Source organism: Rhipicephalus sanguineus, chromosome 4 (genome assembly GCF_013339695.2).
Source record: "Rhipicephalus sanguineus isolate Rsan-2018 chromosome 4, BIME_Rsan_1.4, whole genome shotgun sequence".
Lineage (NCBI taxonomy): Eukaryota > Metazoa > Arthropoda > Arachnida > Ixodida > Ixodidae > Rhipicephalus > Rhipicephalus sanguineus.
Genome location: NC_051179.1, coordinates 13,098,919 through 13,108,110, shown reverse-complemented (window position 1 = coordinate 13,108,110; position 9,192 = coordinate 13,098,919).

The window sequence follows — 9,192 nt, the reverse complement described above, 5'->3', positions numbered from 1 at the left end:
TTTTTTCTGTTTTTTTTATGCAATGAAAAAGTGGAAAGAGATTTATTTCCTTTCTCGTTTTAAAAGGGCGCTGTGAGAGCACGTCAAAAGCCAAGCGGCGGAGGCGGCGACGCAGCTGTGCGCTAGACCCAAAGAGCGCAGCGGATGACGCCTGTCTGTGACGTTGGACGTCACATCCTGCCAGCTGTTCTTGGCCCGGACCGTGTACACGCGCTGCTCGTCCATATCACGCGCCGACTGGGGACATCACACTGCTGAGCCGATCATGGCGCGCATACGACCTCCGCTGCAGTGTCTGAGCGAGTACAGCGAATGTACCACGAAATACACAAGCAGAGGTCCGTGCAGGGCCGAAAGCAAAACAGACAGAACGCTAAGGGTTGAATATCAAAACTATATCCGACAACGTTCTAACTGAAATGGTGATATCTGCAAAATAGTGCTACGGCAAGGTATGTGAAATGAGTGGGGAAGATGACTGGGCAGGAATGCTCAGGAAATTCTCGCGCACAGAGGGTACACGCCATGCCGCTTGAAAGGGGAGCAAGCACTCAGAACCTCTTGGAAGTTAAGCTTTCTATGCAAACCGTTCCAGACTTTGACATCGGTGGCTGTTGCTGCTCTCTCGCCCAACAGAACACGTGCACACGAAAGCACCTGCGCGCAAAAGCACGTGCGCGTGTGTCTGTTTCCACTACACAGCAAGCGGATTGTTCCCTCCCCGTATTCGTGATCGTGGATTGCCTCGTCGTGACAGAGCCCTCTTATATAAGCTAAGAGTTGGCTCTGTATTAGTGCAGGAGCGACTATACCATCAAGACGTGTGGACTGTCCGTTATGTACGTCGTGTGGCTCCCGTGAGACACTACTAGAATACATAATTTTAGAGTGTCCCGTATTCGTTATGCAGCGAGCACTGCTCATCAAGTAATATGGACTTACTGAACTTAAGTGTACGAATTTTGATGTTTTGAATAACGGCTAGTTGGGCGTGTTGGTATACATTCATGATGGTGAAGCGCTAAAAGAAAGGAAGACTTACGAAGAACACAGGACGCAGCGCTACGTCCTGTGTTCTTCGTAAGTCTCCGTTTCTTTTAGCGCTTCACCATCATGAACCTTGATGATTGCCTGTTCCCGGGAGGATGTGCTACTCGACGTGATCGAGCCCTATAACTTTCTTAAACAATACCGATTTGGTCTCGCGTTTATAGACATTTTTCCATGTGACTATTTATTTGTTCTTACGTCTGTGTTGTTTTTCCCCTCTTTTCTTTCCTCTTTCTTTCCCCCTATCCTCACTTCCTCTGTTTCCCCGAAGGAGCAGACAGGCGTTGTGCCCCTTTAGGTAGCAGTTGCCAGCCTGTTCCCTCCCTATTTCCTTTGTGTCTTCGTGTTTTCTGTGTATCCAAATCAAATAATAATAATAATAATAATAATAATAATAATAATAATAATAATAATAATAATAATAATAATAATAATAATAATAATAATAATAATAATAATAATAATAAAGACGCAGGAATGAAACGGAAGAATAATGCTAACCCTCAGTAACACTATGCCTCGCGTCCTATGTATACGTTTATCCACAGACACTTACACTGCCTCATTTCTTCCTCGACAAACATAAAACTTTGACCGAGTCCTCGCGGTATCACTAGATCAACATCTCACGGCGTTTAGACTGTCGCTTTGGGTGACAATGTTATGTTTACCAAGTATGCCTCCAACTCTGGAGATGAAAGTGGAATGTGTTTACATCAAAGTAGCAGATTGGGACAAGCAGAACTTCTTGCTGCTGTTTAAACTTCATCCGGTCGTGTCCTGCAGCTCGGTGTATCGCGTCGCTGACCATTTTTTTCTGTGTATCTTTGTTTAATGTGAGTTCCTAACAAGCACAATGGGCGAAATTCGGCCTTGTCGGCAAGACATGAAGCGATATTTAGCGCAAAGTAACACGAGGACCAGAAGGGAGCGCACATGTTGTGTTCTCGCTTCTCGTGTTCCTTTGCGCTAAATTCCGCTTCCTAACAAGAACTGAACTCGTCTTCTACGGAACATATGCGCCTCTGTGCCTGGCTATATGTGATCCCAGTCTTGTAATGACGCACGTGGCTGCTTTCAAAAAAATTGATGATTATCAGTTGGCCTTTGAAAGAGACCAGGCGTCCATGGGAAATGGTAATCATGACGTCGAGGAAGTCTATAGACAAAGGTGAGTAACGGTGCGAGAATTTAATAGCGGGCCCGGCGTGGGGTTGGTTGAATTCCGCGATGAAGTTTAAGGGTTTTGTTTTGCTGTGTGTCCAAATGAATAATATCGTCGCCATAGCGTTTGAAATACACAGGTTTCAGTGACGCACTCTTGAGAAATGCGCCTTCCAGCACTCCGATAAACACGTTGGCGTAAGTAGGGCCTATTTTCATTCCCAACGACGTTCCGCTGATTTGTACGTAATGACGTAATGAGAACTGTTAAATTCGAAGTTGTTGAAATCAAGCATTAATTTCAGCAGGGCTTCGAGGGTTGAGCTGTTAATCAGCTTGTCAGCTTGGAACTGTTCATAAGAATCCAGAAAAGTCTCAATGCAATCTTCGTCAAGGATGTTATTATAGATGCTATAGTGACATCCATCGGCACCAGAAGCGAGCCTTCAGGAACTGTCAGGTGTGCTGTGCCGTTAAGACAATTAACAAAGGAAGCGTATGCGGCTAGAATAAATTTGATTAAACTGTCCAAGTAACGAGACACGTTTTCTATCAGTGTTCATATGCGGGAAATAATGGGTGGCCTGGAGTGCTGGCCGAACGGTGCTTTTAAAGCCATGTAGGGATTATTCATAAACTTAATCAGGCCCCGCCCAGATGGCCGTAGTGCGGCAGCCGATCGCCTCCGCGACTAAAGAAATAGTCCTGCTCATGTGCTTGATGATGTCCGATGGCAGGGTCACAAACTATGCGGTTGTGACGCCAGTCTAGAGCGCGCGCTCATTGGTACAGGCTTGTGAGCATTCGCCGTTGAGATGGAACTGCCGCTGCCGTCTAAAGTTGCCCTTGACTATAGACAGCGCGCAGCGTACTACATGTTGGTGTGGGCATAGGCGTGTGCGCAGGGGGGGGGGGCGGCCCCCCCCCCCCTATTCACCTAAGAGGGGGGGGGCAAAGTCAGCCCCACACTGACATAACAGGGAAGGGGGGGGGGCGCTGCGACTCGGGGGGCGGCGCAATGTCAGCGCCATACGTTGACATAATTGGGGGGGGGGGGGCGCTGCGACGAACCTTCGCCCCCCCGAAGGGGAACCCTGCGCACGCCTATGGGTATATGAGCGGCGTGAAGCTTGGATCAAAAACTGCGACAGCTGCGACAATAAATTCTTTAATGGCCAAAATTAGGTGACCGTGATGAACTATACACCTTAAGTTTTCAGCTCTCCAGAAAACTGTGCGAGGCACAAACGAGACTTGCCAAAAGGTTTATCACGTCGCAAGATCATATGTAACCACTCTGTGTAACGCCGAACAATAGTTCAGTGCACGGGGATGAGCAGGGGAGGCGACCGCCCTCCGCTATCATGTAAAGCGCCAATTATGCCATCCACCTCTACTCAGTCGGAGCTATCACGTCATTCTTTTTGAATGCGCAAGGTTATATATATATATATATATATATATATATATATATATATATATATATATATATATATATATATATATATATATATATATATATATATATATATATATATATATATATATATATATATATATGGGAAGAGAAGAGACACAACTAAGCGGTTGTCTTAATTTTATTTGCCAACGGTTTCGACCGGAGGACCGGTCTTCGTCAGGGCTTATGAGCAAATACCTAGCAAATATAAGAGGTGTGCTAATATTCGAAAGTTTCGAATATTCGTCGATTATTACATTCGAAATATTCGTATTCGATTCGAAAATCGTGTATTCGAGAAGTTTCGAATATTTGATAACTTCGAATATTCGAAAAATTCGAATATGCGATTCGATTATCATGCATAAAATAACTCGTCTTCCACATTTCTGCTGCGTTCGTATCGCTAAAAACGTTGCCGAGAGGAGCGATAAACATCGTAAGTAGACGGAGGCACGATATCTGCCTGCGACGAGCGCCCCAATACGTATGATTTATTGCTGGTGCATCTCCGACGTGCAGCGCTGTTGGCGATCATGTAACCGTACATTTTCAATATTATGCGGCCGTAACGTGCCGCACTACCACTCGTTCACTATGCGGGACCACTTCTGAAGAAAGACAGTGACCCACGTGACTGGTGGCGGACTGTAGGCACCTTCAGGTACCCCAGTCTGGCAAACCTTTGCCCCATGTAACTCCCTATACCAGCCACTTCTGTTCCAAGCGAGCGTGCCTTTTCAGTGGCAGGGGGGGGGGGCGTCTCTATTAGAAGGGAGCGCCTGCTGCCGGATCATGTGGAGCAACTCATATTTCTTCATGATAACATGTAGTCATTACTTTCATTGTGCCGTGATATTTGCTCGTGTTGTGATGTGCATTGTGCTAGCCTGGACATTGTGTTCTGGAGATAGCAGTGTATGTTGTGTTGCCAGTCAGGCTGTTAATGTTTTTTTTTTTTCAAATAGCTACAGCTATGGGCCATCCAGCAAGCCCGCGAGGCGGCGAAGAGGCAAGACCTCGACGTCCCCACGTGGGAGGCCTAGGCCAACGAACCTAAATTGCTGGTTCATAATAAAGTTTATTCCTCCTCCTCAAATAGCTACATGTTAAATAAAATATCGTTACTGTGGAGGCATTTTTCCTTGGATATTCGATATTCGATTCGATATTCGAAGGTGGATATTCGTATTCGATTCGTATTCGAAAAATTTGATATTCGCACACCCCTAATATATATATATATATCGGTACAGCACAACGAAGGCGTAGTCAACAGTGATATAAATATTTATTTCCCAACAGTTTCAGGAGGGAACCTCCCTTCCTGAGGGGATGAGTTAAAACTGACGTCGAAGTTCGAACTTGGTTCTTGCTGCGTCCCTCTCGCTTTCAAGGACATTTCAGAGAGTGGGGGAGATTGATTAGAAAAAAAAAGAAAAGAGAGAAGAACATCGACGAAGTCAGAAACCACGAGGCGAGGGAAAAAAAAATCACGCCATATCCACGAAATGAATGGTGATGAGTGGGCGAAGCTCCGGAGGTAATCTGGTAAACCGTCAATCCTCGTAAATTTTACCCACTCATATATGACGTTAAGCTCAGGGGAACGTTGCCGGAGGGACGCCGCCGCTTCCCGCTCTCGCGTTCCGGGGTCCGCTTCTCGTTAAGCCCGTTTCGCAGCGGCTTCCTTGGCGCGCAACGTATCGGGATCCGCTTCTCGTTGCGCACGCTTCGCAGCGGCGTCCTTGGCGCGCACCGTCTCGGGATCCGCTCGGCGCCGCGTTCGCTTGGCGGCAGCCCCTCGACCTCGCACCGCGGGATCCTGCCGACGAGCACGAGCCGCAGCGGCCTTCTGCACCCGGCGCTCCTCATCGTCCATGATCCACCAAGCGCGATCCGACACGTACGGCGACGATCCAGGAGAATGAGAGATAACGGGCGCGCCGGCGCAGCCCCGCGCAGCAGCCAGTCGGAGAGCAGCGGCACCTCCAACGCCATCTAGTGTCCAATCACCCAATCGCCATACTGCACACATCTCTATGGGACAGCGCCATCTAGGAAACTAGACGAGAAATGGCGATGACACAGAATGCGTACAGCGCCATCTAGTATATCGTCACCCAACTGCAGTTTGCACGCATCTCTATGGGACAGCGCCATCTATTGCATGATGAGGGAGACGCCACTGGGTACGCCGGAGGGACGAGGGATTGCCCTAGACCATAAGGAGCTTCGCCCCTAAAACTGTGTATGGCCTAGAGTGTTTACCGGTTCGCGTCGTGCGCCGGGCCACCCAAAATTGTCGTCGCGGAGGGCAGGATGAGGCACGTGAGGGAAGAGCGTCCCCTTAATGGGTCGGCTTTCCACCTTTCATCTCCGCCCGCTCCCTGTGAATAACCTCAAAGTGGTAGGGGAGCGTAAGCACTTTACATTGTACAAGTAGTGAAAAGAAGATAGTCAACAAAAAAAGAAGATAAGAAAAGAAAGAAAGTAAACGACACTGCACACGTACGAGCCAATCAAGAAACAGGCACGGTCCCAATTATGATTCCGTGTTGCCAAATTCATTTTGGCTTATCTCTCGGAGGCAGGAGAGTCTTCCAGGGTCCTCATTGATGCCGGCTGTTAATGTTCTAAATTAAAAAAAAAATCACGCCATATCCACGGAATGAATGATGATAAGTGGGCGAAGCTCGAGAGGGGGAGATCATCGGTGAAACCGTAACCCTCCCGTGAAAGTTCGCCCATTACACAGAAAGACGTGAGACTGTGTGCGTATATACAAATCAACTTTTATTTTGTTCTTTTATTTTGTTCGTCTACTGTCTACAGCCACCTGCTCCATCCGGTGACTCGCTGCGAACGCGAGTGTCACTCGTCAACGTCGTCTTCTTCTTCTACTGCATACCAGAACGCGCGCAGTAAAGAAGAAAGAATGCCACACAGGCGAACACGCACGAGAGTCACTCGTCAACGTCGTCTTCTTCTGCTACTGCATACCAGAACTGCATACTAGCTCATGAGAAGCGCGCGTTCTGGTATGCAATAGAAAAAGATGACATTGACGACTGGTTACAAACCGGTCACAGAGGAAGGACAGACCCACGGCTTCAGGAGCTTCGCCCCTAAAATAAAATATGCCTCACGTTGTTCGCGCGCGCGCGTGTTTTGGAAACCGGGCTGTAAAAGAGTTACGCTGATATTTTCAAAGCTGTGATTTGGCAAGCGTAGATGTCTGGATAAGGGTAGCTTCGGCAGTGAAGTGGCGTGGTACCGGTGATTATTGAACCGCAGCCGAAATGGCGTGTCCGTGCGGCCGATGTATTATTGCCCGCAGACGTTGCAGTGTAACATGTATATCACATTGCTGGAGTCACAATTTAGGTTTTGGGTGATGCTGAATTTGAAATCTGAGGAGCTTGCCGTTGATTCACGCGTTGTGACCATGTACACGTGGGCATACCTTGCAACGAGCTTTCCCGCAAGGGCGGCACCCTGGTTCAATTTTGGCGGGGTCTGTTTTTGCTCTGACAAGAAATGTCCTTCATGTTTTTTATGCCTGCGGTACACCACGCTAGGTGGCTCCGCGAAGATGGAAGTCAGTCGTTTGCTTTGCCTGATTATGTTGAAATGGCGGGAAAGTATGTTGTTAACACGTGGCACTGATGAGGAGTAAGTTAGTACAAGGTTTGTTTGGGAAGTTGTTTTGGATGTTGTTTTTGGCTCCTTAATTATGTCATTCCGGTTCACGTGGCGAGCACGTAGTATGGCATCGTCAATAATGTCTTCGGGATAATTTTGTTATGATAGGGAATTCTTTAGGCGTTCTGCGTGTTTGTCAAATTCCTGTATATCGGTGCATATTCTTCGATACCGGTAGGCCTGACAATATGGAATACCCGTCTTGCAATGTCTTGGATGGCCACTGTTGAAATGTAGGTACATTTGCCGGTCTGTAGGCTTTCTGTAAAGGTTTGTTGAAAGGCGTTCATTTTTGACCGAAACAGTGACGTCCAAGAAGTCAATGCTAGTTTTGGAAATGCTATGCGTGAACTTAATCGATGGGTGGAGCTCGTTGAAATCCCATATAAACCGGTGAAGGCTTTCCTCATCGTGGTTCAATACATAGGTCAAAGAGAGACAAGTTTCAGAATTAGTTTTAATAATCATCGCGCACACGCCGTAAGCCTCCCCAATCTACCACTGTCGAAGCACGTCAGTACGCCTGGCCACGGTTTCGACAAAATTAGGGCCACCATTATTCAGTCCGGTTTTAAGACAAATCACGATAGGGAAGTGAGGGAATAATTCTTGATCCACAAATTTAACGCCATTCGTTCAGTTATCAATGCAAACATAGGAAAGCTCACCTGTCTCGCACTAAAACAACACGACTTCTTAGATTAGTAAAATGTTTTAATGTACATTAGTCATTCATGGTTTCTTTACTTCAGAGCTCTTTTTACATGTCCTGCCGCCCACACTGTGTTCCACGTGTTTTTTTGACAGATTACCGATTTTTTAAAATATATATTTTTTTCAGAATTGTTCTAGCTGCTGTACCGATAGTTAAACACGTGAGCCCATAAAAGCGGCTGCACTGTAACAGACCTACTTACTCTGACGAAGGCCGTGCCACGGCCGAAACGTTAGTAAAGGCATTTTTCCTGTTCAAAATGTGCTATCTGCAAATTCATTCAATATAGAAAATACCCGGACCTGTCGTGCGTCCCTTCAATATATATATATATATATATTCTCCTCTGCAATGCTGGAGAGTAGGGTGAAAAAGCATCGCACAGGCGGCCCACACCACAGAGACTACAGTGCGTGAGCCACGGAAAACAATCGTCACCGCGGAATTTTCGTATAATATTAAGCGAGCGCAATAATGATACGTTCACACACGCACACACCCACACATTTACACAACCAAAACACGTCGACTAATTTTATGCGAAAATGAACTAGCAACTATCCCAACGACAGTTTATTTCACAGCAGAAGCGCAACAAATACGCTATAAAATTTCATTATATAATTACGTGATTGCTCTGTTGAAGGAAAACATGGCTTCAGTTGTTGATTTCCCAGCGTGTAGCCGACAATGACTCTTATCGAAAGAGGGAAGGGGGTGCTAAGACACTCTTCCTTTTCTCAGTGGGGGGGCTAGCGCCCACCTTGCACCTCCGGTAGATACGCCTATGGCTACGCATGTTTTTTTTTTTACACGAAAGTGTTTTATGCCGGGGTCCACCAAGACTTTCATGACGTATTTCCGTCACGGAAATACATCAGCGAAATGAACGCCATCAAATGGGCAAAGAAAAAAAATGACTGCAAGAAAAAGTTCCGTTGACGGGAGTCGAACCTACAATCACCTCTCGGCCCGCGACGATAGCTGGCGGGCGTTTAGCCCACTGAGCTACCGCCAAACACATAACGGAGGCTACATGAACGCGCCTTTTATCTTTCACACTTTCTTCTCACAGTGCTCTTGGATGGATGGATGGATG